This window comes from Ailuropoda melanoleuca, chromosome 18 (genome assembly GCF_002007445.2).
Source record: "Ailuropoda melanoleuca isolate Jingjing chromosome 18, ASM200744v2, whole genome shotgun sequence".
In the NCBI taxonomy this organism is placed as follows: domain Eukaryota; kingdom Metazoa; phylum Chordata; class Mammalia; order Carnivora; family Ursidae; genus Ailuropoda; species Ailuropoda melanoleuca.
Window position 1 is genome coordinate 31,446,372 of NC_048235.1, and position 13,035 is coordinate 31,459,406.

General features: G+C 46.3%; 1 protein-coding gene across 3 annotated transcripts in view; it reads left to right on the plus strand.

Moving 5' to 3' along the window:
- Positions 1–4,386: 4,386 nt before the first annotated feature.
- Positions 4,387–13,035, plus strand: part of ZMAT4 (zinc finger matrin-type 4) — a 466,414-nt gene continuing 457,765 nt past the window's right edge. For all 3 annotated transcript variants that reach the window (XM_002918539.4, XM_034647643.1, XM_034647642.1), the window contains exon 1: positions 4,387–4,515. The gene's annotated coding sequence lies outside the window, so the exon portion shown is untranslated. The remainder of the gene's footprint in view (positions 4,516–13,035) is intronic.

Here is a 13,035-nt window from a genome sequence, read left to right on the forward strand (position 1 = left end):
AATTTAGGCCTATGTTTCTCAAACCCTAGGCTACTCATATGTGTGAAGCATCTTCCTGGAAACTCAATGTTGCACAAATACTTGGGCCAAATCACTCTTTTTTAAAAAAGATTTTATTTATTTATTTATTTGAGAGAAAACACAAGAAAGCATGAGCAGGGGAGAGGGGCAGAGGGAGATGGAGAAGCAGACTCCAAGCTGAGGAGGGAGTCTGATGTGGGACTTGATCCCAGGACCCTGGGATCATGACCTGAATCAAAGGCAGCCACTTAACTGACTGAGCCACCCAGGCACCCCTGGGGCAAATCATTCATTAACTCATGTACTAAAACAAACATGGATATATTTTGGAGTAGACCACAAAATTGACATGATTTTAATAATAAAATATGCATACTTAAAAAAATTTTTGGCTAGTAGTGATCACCTGCATGACACCGGTATTCCCCGGGTACTCTTTTTCACATTCTGTTCATTGATGGGGCAGTTTGAGAATTTCCTTAGGCAAGAGGAAGTGAAACGGCATTGCCCAAAGCTGTGCCTTGTGCTTGGAGCATATTTTCGGCCCCTCTGAGCATCTTCCGGTCCCACTCCAAGAGCTGATCTGGCATCTTGGACTAGTGGAGTGAAGTGGTTATGCATCACATCCATAGTGGCCCATGCCAAGACATCACTGCTTAATATCAAGTGGCAGGACATTTCTGTAATCTTTTGTAGGTTGGTTTGCCATCATTCTCCCAACAGCCTTAGAAATAATTATTCTTACTCTGATTTAAAAAAGAGAAAATGATGTGTGGCAGGTATTGTGAACATGGCCAAGGGGTCCTTTCAAGAAGACTTCTATGTTAGGACATGGGTTCTGTCAGGCAGGGGGTCCAACGGTTGCATTCACGTGTGCGGACCTGTATTCTGGAAGGGGGCTTCATGCCAGTGTGATCAGCCAGCCTCACGGAAAGCATGCTGACCTTCTTAATTCAGTTCTTCAACTTCTGTCAGTTGATGCACTGCTGGACAATATTTAATGACAGCTTTTAGCTCCATATTACTTATGAAGAATTTAACTGAAGCAAAACAGAATGCAGGTGGGCAATTTAATCTTGCAAATGTCTGTCTGTCTCTGTTTTTCTCTTTCCATCAGGTTATTTACAACTCTGGCTCACTAATAAATACAATCATGACTTGAACCACCAGAATCACCTGTTTTTACTTAGCAGGGTATTTTAAATAATAAAATATTCCTTACTATCTTCAAAACCTCATGAAGCCCTGTCTTTTTTAATACCAACTTTCTGAAGACTCATTAGTAATTAATGAAATCATTAAGATTGGTTCATGGTGACTGACACCTTCCTGGCAACCACATTCCCCTCTTGTACTTAGTGGAAATGTCACTGGCTCCACAGGTTTGATTTGGGGGTTGGAGTGGGCGGGTGGAGGGCGAGGGAATTAGATTACATAAAGTTTCCCAACAGCCATCGGCTGGAAGGGAAAGCTGTGAGTATGTTCCTCCAAGTTTCTCTACTTAGGGAGCTGTGCTGGGAGAAGTTTTCTGAAAAACCTTTCCTTCATCCAATGCTGGCTTTAAGAAATCCTGCTAATATCATGTTTTCACTAAAATGGTATTGTGTGGCTCAACTCAATTAGCAAAGACGTAGTGATGAAAGTCACCCTCTTTTTTTTTTCCCTCATGTTTTCACACATTTCCTTCTTTCTTGGCATTGCCTAGATTTATTCTCCTCTTCTCCCTTTTAGGAACAGAATTTGGCATAAATAAATGATAACTGAGAAAATGGTATAAACAGAAGCGTAAACGCAGGGTTTCTCCAGCCTCCCACGGAAGGTCAGGGTGATTTGTTGTAGCACGTGGTTATCCGCAGGAAAGATGGCAGTTCCAGTGGCTGTTACTTCATTCGTGTTTTAATAAAGAAACCCACATTCTTGCTGTAATGACTCAAAGTGGAACATGAACCCCCCAAAACCTCGCAGACTACTAATGCATTGAAACTGTTATGTCAAAACGGACTGCTCTGCCAGGGCACTGGCCACGGAATGGAAGTCAGTACATTTCATACTCCGATGCATTTAAATTGTATGAAGCTGATATTTAATACAAATACAAGTGTCAGTGGAATCTGCATATTTAATATGCATCCTCAAGCTCTCAGAATTAAGAAGTTGATCTATGGGACACAAAGGGATCATCCTTCTCTCAAAGAGAATATTTTATGACCAGGCAGTTTAAAAGGCACTGACATAAACAACTGTTTGCAGCTCTCTCTCTCTCTTCTTCAAAAGGCAAATAGTACATGTAAGGACAAGCAAGCTGTTTTAGACAAAGCATTTTAGAAAATCACTTGAAATGTTTCCTTTTCCTTTAAGGACAACTGAACTTTTGATAGATGCTCAAGAGAGTTTTTATAATTTAGTTTGTTTCTCGTATTTTTTTTTTTTTTTGCAGGGGACAGAGGGATAGTGTGAGGGAACAAAGCTGAAACCTGCTTCTCTTGGATGTGGAAATCTTACTGCTTAAATCATAAAGGTGTTATTTATGGTTTTTACACCATGACTGAACATGCCAGATTTTCTGGGGCAGTGTCAATTTTAAATGAATAGCTAAGTTTAATTTCATCACTGCATCTTTGTAAGAATTTCACCTAGACAAGTGAATAAAATTGAAAACAAATATTTTGCCACATCCCCTGTCCTAGTTTTTTATTCTTAATATACAGTCACTCTCCTTTTAGCTATACTGATATTTGGAAAGCCATTATGGAAATGACTTAATTTTTGGAGGTATATGTCTCACAAATAAAATGTGCATCCCACATCTCATTTCCTTCTAATGCTTGAGGGAGAAAGAAGGCATTGATGAAGAGCTGCCTCATTTTCTAGAGAGAACAGAGGCCCTGAGCGCCGAGAGGGACTTCCTAGCTGCAGTAGTCACTGTGTCAGTCTGAATTCTTGCCTGCTGGACTCCAAGCTGGGCCCCCTCCCCACAATGCCCCCACTGGATGAGGGCTCACAGCGCAGTGATGATTCCATGAGGCATAGCGCCATGAACACTTTTTGTTTTGAATTGGGTTTTATTAGTCATCCCACTCACTGAGTGCTAGGTGCTGTCTGTGGAGTTATAAAGATACACATGATGCTGTCTCTGTCCTTACGGAACTCGCAATATATTTAGGGAAGCCAGGCATGTACCCACAAAGCAGAAGCTCACTGGACAAGGCAGGGGGATCATGCTATTTGCTTCTGAGGATGCAGATGGTGATAAGGGTTGCTGTGGTTCCCAGCCACGGGGGAGGAACTGGAACTACAGCCTCAACCATTCAAAGATGTGCAGATCCCAGAACTGTGACCAGTTCGTTTCTAACTAATCTGAAACTTGACATTCTAAGAGCTTTCTTTAAAAGATCCCTTTTAAATCTTTTTATCTTCTTAAAAAAATTCCTCTACCAAGTAATGTCCTTTACATAAGGTGAAAAAATATATTAAGGGAAATAAAACCCAAAACTTGTGCTTCATGAATTTTTGTTGAACAAGGAAAAGCATTTAGACTGTCCCCATCCCTTGAATTCTTTCTCTTCTTTCCCCTTGCCTTGGTTGATGACAAGAGTCTAAACCATTAATTGAAGCCAGGTCAGAATAAGCAAAAGTGAGGTGAGCTCTGGAATGCCTGTCTCTCTGGACCTCCCAGAGAGAGCAGTGAGGAATTCCAGACTTTCACTGACATTAAGAACAGCCCTTCTGAGACTCCGAATAGGCTGCAAAGGGAAATTGTCTTCCAGGTTGGGGGTTTAGGTGGACCCTGAGGGAAAGAACTGATGGACAAAGTCCAGTGAAGGCACATAATATGTTCCCTCAAATAATCTAAAATGACCTTCACATGCCCTCCAGGGTGGCCCCGGGAAAAAAACTTCAATATATTCCTTCAGCCCCTACCTTGCTCAGTCTTCCAGAGCCTGACACAGGGAGAAACCCCACTGTTATATTTCTCTCTGCCCTCAGGAATATTCACCAGTTGGGGGGAAAATGAGGCCAGAAAATTGTTGCTATGGGCTCTGTTTTGTGGAAGTTAAAATGCTGGAGCAAGAATCTGATTGCTTGATAGCTCCACCCCCCCCTTATCTACTCTCTCCTCCTGCCTCCACTGGACTCCCAGTCCTGCCCCCACCCGGGCCCGAGGAGAGCCTTTTAGGTTGTCAATGAAACATGGAATTATTTCCTTTGATGGCTTAGATAATAGTAGGAGCCAAAGCAATGAGTGAGGTCGGCTGAAACCAATGCAGTCCTGCCCGGGACTAGAGAGCCAATCGCAGGAGCAGAGGGCGGGGCGTCGGCGCCAGCAGATAATTGCTAAGTGCATCGCTAGCACAGTTGGGCCGAGCTGCCGAAAGGTCTGGTCGCAGAGACAGGAACGCGTAATCCTCAGCGTGCTCCATCCCGACGGTATCCTTCCCCGGCTCGGCAGGGCAGGGAGCCTCTGGCCACCAGCCCCTCTGCTCCGCGGAAAAGGTACTCCTGCCTGCGTCCCGGGGGGTGCTGCTCCGGCTCTGCCGTTCTCAGTGGCTGGCAGTTTAGCATATGTAGAGGGATTGCAGAAAGAAAAGTTTAGGGGAGGAAACGTGACAAAGGTGGGAAATCACCGTCTTTTGTTGGGATGAAAACAAGCTGACAATTTGGAAAACTTCTGCGCCGTCTAGAACTGGCTTTGTTTACTACTCTCTCAATTAGCTGCACTCGGGTCTGTGGAAATGAGTCTGGTCTGGGGCGAGGGAGACTGCACGGTTGGGGTGTAAATTCAGGTTTGCTGGGTGAAGGAAATTGGACCCCTGGATTTGCTGCTTCCTGGCAAACCCATCACTGGGAGGCTGATGCTGAGAAATATGATTGGTTGGTTGGGTTTTCTGCCTTAGGGTCTGCCCCCTTTCCATTACCTTGACCTGCCTTCCACCAACTATGTGACCTTCAACTTGAGTCCTTCCTCAAACTTTTGTCTCCTTCCACCTTCCTCCCCTTTGCCCACTGTCTCAGTTTTTTTTTTTTTTTCTGGTGGGAAAAGAAATTTCCTGGGGTTTGGGCGGCTGTCCTGTTTGACCTGATGGGCATCTGTGACACACAACTTGGTGAGAAACAAACGAAACAGTTCTCAGAGGAAAAGAAATTACTTAATTGATTAACTTCTGAAAACTGGAAGACTTTCCAGGCTTGGTGTGTCCTGAAATAAAGGGGATGGAGCTACCTGGTATCCCCTATGAAGGTTACACCCTTATCAGAGAAGGACTGTCCAGGGCAGAGCATGCCAATGACTCTAAGAGGCGGAGGCTGGTGGGAGGGGCAGACTCCTAGGGGCTGCCTCTGTTTAGGTACACAGGTACATCTGTACCTCAGAGGGTGCTGGGGCCACCAGCTACACTGTTTCTGATCATTGCTCTCCAAGCAAAAAAGCTCGCCATGGTCAGCAGCTGGTTCAGCCTCGAACACCCTTGTGAATTCTAAATTGCGGGACCACAAGGGCCTCACTTGCTCTGAGACCCACTTTTCGGTCTGGGGAAAACTCCTTTCCTGGAGCTTCTGCAAACAGGAGGTGTTAGATAGGCCTCCTAGGAAGCAAGGTCCCCATGGAGAGAAAGGTGATGTGCTTGGTCTTGAACTTCCTGCCCGCTTTGGTGCAGGCAGCTCCTATCTGAATGCCCTACAGCAGTTCAGCAGGTATGTCCTCTGACCTGCTGGATGCTCTGAAGCTGTCAGCCCAGGACTGATCTTACAAGTCCCTGGGGCTTTGGGGAGGTCAGGTGAATTACCTCACCCTGATTTCTCTCCTCAACCTGAAGCTGCGGAGTTTGATTCCCAGTCCCTGCAAGAAGTGAATGTCCTGGGAGGGATCTTCCAGCAACCCCTTGTCCCTGTGACACCCTTCCTGCTGAGGTGTGGATGACAGTCACCTTTCTCTGGCTCCACAAATCACTTTCAGCTTTTAATTCTTTTCTTTAACTGCCACAACAGGTCCTCCACCTCCTTTACGCAGCTATTTTGGGTGGGAGTCGTTATTGTTGAAGCTCTACTCACAATGGTTAAAAAAACAGCTGCCTGAGTTTTTTTTTTTTTTTTGTCAGGATACAGTCAGCTTTCTCTTCTGCACATGTTGTCTGACAGTAAACAAAACAAACTTGCAGCCCTGCAAATTATGGCTTTACGTTTGGGAGCCTGGAGTGGACACTGAGCTTTTGTCTGCTGTTGGGGCGTATTTGGGCAGACACCTTCTCCCCTGTGGTCTGTCTAGGGCACTTGACCCCCAGAGAGCCCAGGAGAGGCAGCACCCAGCAGGTGGGAGGAGCTTGAGAGGGGGCATTTTGGTTTTCAAGAAGGCAGTCATAAAACTAGAAAATGCTTTTGAGTTTCAGGGGTGCCTCGAACCAAAAACCGGTAGGAAAATTGAGGGTCCTTACAATTGATGTTGATCTGCTAGATTTCTATCATGATAGAGGACATTCAAAGTAAGGCTTTTTAAACCAGCTCCTGAATGGTGACTCATGCCTGGAGAGGAGAAAGGCAGGGTTGGGGGAGGGAGCAGAGGGAGCGCTGGGAAGTGCAAGTGGGACACACTGGAACGCTTGCCAGGTCTTCTCCCTCCTCCTCATTCCTCTTCCTTGTAGTTCCTCATTTGGAACAAAGATTGTTAAAATAACAACTCTAGACTAAAAAAAGCATAATAGGAGTTGAAGAATAATTGATGAAATGCAAAACACCATCATTGCAACTTCACCCTGGATGGGGCATGAAATCCAGGATCAAACCTCACTGCTGTGATCCACTTTGGAGAATTCAATCTCCTGTTAGGCTGATTGGTTCCTTGTGAAGCATGGCTCCTGTTTGTGTGTGAAGGGACTGATTGGTGCTCAGAAAATTAAATTTGTTACTCGTCATTTCATCAAACATGGTAGCTTTCTCCAGACCCTGGGCAAGCACCAACCATCGATCTAGCATTTTCTCCTCTCCCCACCTGGGCCACTAAGCTTTCTCTCTTTTAACTACTGCGCTGAGCAGGGGTTGCCTCTTTCTGCTTTCACAAGCCCTGGGTGACTTACCTGACAAGTAAAAGTCCCTTCCTTACTTTTCTGTTCTCTTTCCTGTCATCTCTTTTCATCATAAACACATCAGTCAATAATCTCTTTGCCAACCTACTTGATCTCGTCATTTTGTGCCAATTTTCCTGTTAAAGAAAACTGTCCCCTGAAAATAGGATTGAAAACATATGAACATTTTTATCAGAGAAGAGCCTTTTAGTCCTTCTATTTTAAAATTTAATTTTGTGGTTTTGGGGAAATCAAGTAAGCACGTTTATTGTGTTAGGTGTTTTTGTGAGTGTTGTTGAGATGTCTTCTTTTTTTCTCTTGGGTGGATGCATGAACTCCCCAGTTATTCTGGGGGTGTGTCTGGAGTACCCCCGAAAGGTGAAGAGCTTGGAGCATATGCTTCTCTTTATTCATCACAGGGTGAAGCCTCTTTTGAAATCTAGGCTCTAAATTGTACTCACCACACATGGTTATTTTACCCCTTCATTCTTAGGAAAATTTCATAGCCCAAATTATTAGTAAATAGTTCACCTGACTTACTTTTCCTTACACACACACACACACACACACACACACATGCCCCCTTCCTTCCTCCCCACTCAGGAGCTTTTGCATGCCAAACAATCTTACTTAATCTGATATATGTCTCTCTTTCTCCCTTCCTTTCTGATTCTTCCTTCCTGTCACTTAAGGGCACCCTAGAGGTTGAGATTTAATTTTAGACACCCTGCTCACCTCGCTTCTAAAACAGTTAGCCAAGGGAAGTCAAGAATTCTGGGATGGACATGGAGTTGCCCTGTGGGAGCAGTGAGACAATCCTTCACCACGTTCTGTTCCATGCAGACCTCACCAGAGCACCTGGGGTGGTGCAGCTACCCCTCATGAGACAGGCAGGACAGACCGTTCTGAGCACAGGCCTGTTAGATGCACAGGGACTCCCATCAAGCAGAACCCTCACTGCTCTGCTGTCCTGATACCCACCCACCCTCAGCCCCCATGCATCGGACTGATCTTCGACACATTAGCCAGCAGTGAAATGTGCCTGTCATTCTCCCAGTTCCTTTGTTCTTTGTTCCCTTCTTACCCCTACATCTCTCTCTCCAGAGTTAGAAAGGATCAGATCTCTTTATTCTTACTAGGGTGTAAATAGTTAAGAGTGTTGTCACTGACAGAGGTGTTTGAGTTCTTAATGGAAATCAAAGCTGTTCATGATGGACTTGCAGACATTTGCCTTGGGAATCGGAAGATGGACTTTGGGTGGGGAGTGTCTGGGCCGTCGTGGACCTTGGCTTTTCAGTTCAGGCTGGTCGTGCTCTCACCCCGTCAAGGACATGCTGCAGCCACTCGGGGCATTGCACCGACAATATTTGTCATCTAGCACCCAGAACCTGATCCCTCAGCCTTGACCTTGGGCACTACACTTATTTTGCCTATTCTGACCTCAGTTTCTTCATATATAAAGCCAGGGGCTTAGACTATGCTCTCATTGATGCCTTTTCTGCTCTGTCCATCTCTCTGGATGTAGCCACTGGAGTTATAGGTCCAGCTGGGAACGTTAGAGCTCCAGAAGGACGTGGAGCTTATGGAGCGTACTTCAGTGTGGGCCATGGTGCCCAGGGATGCTTCAGAGCTGGAATCCGTGAAGGCAGGTCGGAGGGATGGTGGCTGCTATGCCACAGGAAAAACAGGCTGCGGGGTGATGTAATAACTGATTTTGGTTTAGGAGGGGATGTTACATGGAGGATGGCGACCAGCTGTTCTCCATCTCCAGTAGGATTGAACGAGAGAAAATAGACAGAAATTGCAGCAGATGGACTTAGATTAGGTATGAGGAAGAATTTTCCGTCAGCAAGAGTTGTTAAAAAGGGAAGGTTGTGGAGCCTCCGTGATGATCTTTAGGAAATGGATAAACAGAAGATTCAGCTGGAGGAGGAGGCAGAGTGCTGTGAGGAGCCTGAAGGAGGAGCTGTCTGGTCCTGGGATCCTGGCCCTTTCCCCAGGAGGGCCCTTTGTGGCCGAGAGCCAAACTCCCTGGGATGGAAGGAAGGGGTGTAGCCAGCCTGCATGGCCCTCCAGCTACTGCCTCGATAGGCAGAACCTGTCCACTGCTTGAGGCTCTCTCTTCAAGTTTAATCTTCCCTTTCCAGATGTGGCAAACAACGCCCAGCGAGGCAGCAAGCCTTGGTGTCCTCATGCCCTGACCCGATGGCAGAGTCAGGACCTGAATCGAGATCCTCTCTCCCTTCAGTCAGTGTTATTTGAATTGCAGCTCATTTTTGCTCTTGCTTCCAAATTGAATAGACCATTTACTTTGTCTGGGCTCCTAATTTTTCTCTAACCAAATGGTGGAGACAGGAATACCTGCCGTTAAGCAGCGTTTATTGAATGCCCTTTACTTGCACGGCACAGTCAACTCCACCTTCCCTGATTTATACAGCAAAGTCTTCAGCCTCAGTCAGTGATCGGGAAGGGCTGCTGCAAGGCTGGGGCTGGGGGAGTGCCTGCCAGAAACCGGCTCAGAAAAGGGGACTGGGTACAGCGGAAGGAGGAGCAGGAGGAGTGATATGAGAAATATTATTCAATCTGAATCTTACAGAGCTGAGAGACTTGAGACATCTAGTTCAAGCTCCTCGTTGGAGAAGTGAAATGAGAGTTCCACAGCGCGGTTAGGATCTGGATGAGACGCTTAGATGACCAGTTACCTTTACAAAACAAAACAGAATTGGGAATCTCATTCGTATTCTCATTTCTTTTCTTTCTTTCTTTTTTTTTTCTTTAAAGATTTTATTTATTTATTCGACAGAGATAGAGACAGCCAGCGAGAGAGGGAACACAAGCAGGGGGAGTGGGAGAGGAAGAAGCAGGCTCCTAGTGGAGGAGCCCGATGTGGGGCTCGATCCCATAACGCTGGGATCACGCCCTGAGCTGAAGGCAGATGCTTAAGGACTGCGCCACCCAGGCGCCCCTCGGATTCTCATTTCTGAGAGAGGCTTCCACCACGTGGGGCTGAAATTCCACTATTCCTTCTAGCCAGACTTGACTCGTTACTGGGCAGATATGTCTCTTGAGCATGCTTGGACCCCCCTGGGAGGAGCTTTAGGGGAGGCCTAGGGAAGGTGCACACTGTGGCAAGGGGGTGGGCTGTCCCAAGGCCTAGAGGCAGGCTCCCTGTGGGGTCAGGGGGGGAGCAGGGTGCTGCTGACCCGCTGGCAGCCTCTGGATGGAAACAGCCTCACACTCTCGAGAATGAGGCAGAGGCTGTGCCGGCTTTGCCTTGCAGTGGTTTGAGTCATGTAGGAAGCAAGATGAATTGGTGAATGAACACCGCAAAATAAATTCATAATTAGGAAGCGCCTGTGTGTAGCCACTGAGTGCAAGGAAAGAAACATGGAAGGCTATGCTGGCCTAACTAGGGGCTGGCAGGGGATATCCAGAGCCATGTTTCTGTGCTCAGAAAGGCATCCTGAGCACTGTGCCCAGCACTGAGACAGGCACTGAGGAGGCTGTCAGAAACAAAATAGGTGTGGTCCTTATCCTGTGGGAACTTGCAAGGGAAGACCATTAGCCCCTGAGGCAGCCAAGCAGGATTGTGTCTGAGGAGACAAAGGGGAAGAGCGCACAGTGGGTGCCAGGGGCCTGGCTGCCAGGCGCTGAGACAGGCTTGAAGCGTAGAGAGAGCTGGGGAAGCCAAGGGAGAAGAGGAGGGGGGAGGGCACAGGAACGGACAGAAAGGCCAGGGACTGCAGAGCCTGTCCTCGGAAGGTGAAAGAGCCCACATCCATGGAGAGAACCTCGAGAAAACAGATGGTCAGGACAACCCAGGGTGGCCTCATCTCAGCCCTGCTGCCACTGTTCCTTTCCATTCAGAATGACACTCAGGCTGACTTCACACTTCTGTCCTCAACTTCCATGTCACAGACTGCAGCAGAACACAATAGGTGTGGGGAGCAGGATCCTGGCATATGCTGGGTGTGGGGTTGACACATGGTTACCCTTACTTGGTATGGTCAGAGGAGGCCTCTTGGAGAGAGCAACACCTGACAGGGACTGGAGAAATAAATAGGAACCCACCAGGTGGATGGGGAGGGGGAGAAGGAGGGCAGCCACTCTGGCAAGACTCAGAAGCGTGAAACAGCACAGTGTGTCAGAACACTATGAGTAATACTTGAGTGTTGCTGCATCTGAGCACACGAGGTATGTTTTTGGGGGTGCGGGAGAGAGAGGGGGTGGGAGTATACCCAGGTAGGGAAGGACCAGCTGGCCATAGTGAGGAGCAGAAGGGTTTTAGGCAGGAAAAGGCAGTCACATTTGCATTTGGGACACATGAGTTGTGAATGGAGGATGGGGGTGAGGTTTGGGAGACCCAAAGCTGGGCTAAGGGGATGGTCCCGAAGTCATTTTGGTGCCATCCAGGTGAGCAGCGAGGAGGGAGGAAGGAAGAATCTGGCAATAGGAGAATAGGAGGGGACAGCTTCACAGGGTGACACTTTGACTTCCTAAATTATCCTCAGTCAGGCAAAAATGAAGAGGAATTTTTCATCCTCTGGAGGAGAAGCTGACAGGTGACAGGGAAAGTTCACATGGGTAGATGAGAGAGAGAGAAAGAGAGAGAGCAGTGCCCCCCACTGAAGACAGGATGGGAGCAAATGGGTTTCAACAACAGGAAAAGTATATAAGCTAGACTCTAGCATTAATGCCTTAATGGAGGGATTGTTAAACACAGGGACAAGGTCAGCAAAGACGGCTATGAACTGGTTCTCTTCTCCATCGAGTATTAAAAAACCAGTCTGTCCCCTGATGAAAGAGTAGGCAAAGGATGTGTACAGGGAGTTCAAACAAAGAGAAAAGAAATGCAAATGTCCAGAAAAAAGATGTACAAGTGTCCAACCTCTCTAATAATTAAAATATTACATTAGAAATAAGATATCATTATCCACCTACCAGATGAGCAAAAATGAAAATGATACACCCTGTGCTGTTATGAATGCCAGGATGTGGACATTTGCAGACTTAGCTGGTGGGAAGATCATTTGCAAACACAGGAGACATGTCTCAAAAATATACCCTCTAAACCAGCAAGCAATTCCTTTTCTAGGAACTTATCCTACGGAAATAATCAGAGCTGTGCAAGATAGTTCTAATCAAGAATATTCCTTTCAGCATTACTCATTATAACAAAATATTGTATGGGGGGATTAATTAAATATAATATGGCTTATCCATAAAATGGAAATCAAGGAAGCTATTAAAGTTACATTGAATAATATGTAAGAATATGGGAAAATGCTAATAATATATATAAGTAAGTAAAGGTTTAAAAGTAAACAGAATATAAATACAATTTTGTAAAAAAAAAGTGCATACAGTCATGAAAAATAGAATGGAATATAATATATCGGAGCAATAATGGTGATGATCAGGAAACATTTGATTCTTTTATTAGACTTTTCTGTATTTCCCAAATTTCGTACAGTGAATGTGTTGTTTTACATATCAGAAAAGCACGCTCTTTAAATTAATTACTCAAACCACAAATGTTGGAGCAGGGACTGTACATATAACAGTGTGTCCAGCATGGCACTATCTTGCTCCCTAAAGGCAGACAGCCAGGTGTCCTCAGTCCATTTGGTGAGATCAGATAAACGCGCAGAGGCAGCACTCCTGCTCAAGTTGGCTTCTGATGTTGAGGGTGCAGGATCTCTGTGCCGGGAAGGGTGACCACAGGCAGGGGTAGGCTTGCTGCTTCCGCCTCCCCCCGCCCCCCACACATTGCCAGCCTTGTCCCTTACAGTGGTCAGACCTAGCTTAGCCTTTAGTTGGTGTGTTTACGTGCCTCACACACATCTGCAGATGTTGTAAGTGGAGAAGTTGAGGCTCAGAGAGGCTCAGGGTCAGGGCCACAAATCTAGTGAGTGGCGGAGCTAGGTGACAAGGAAGCTGGGTGTTAGAGCCCATGTAT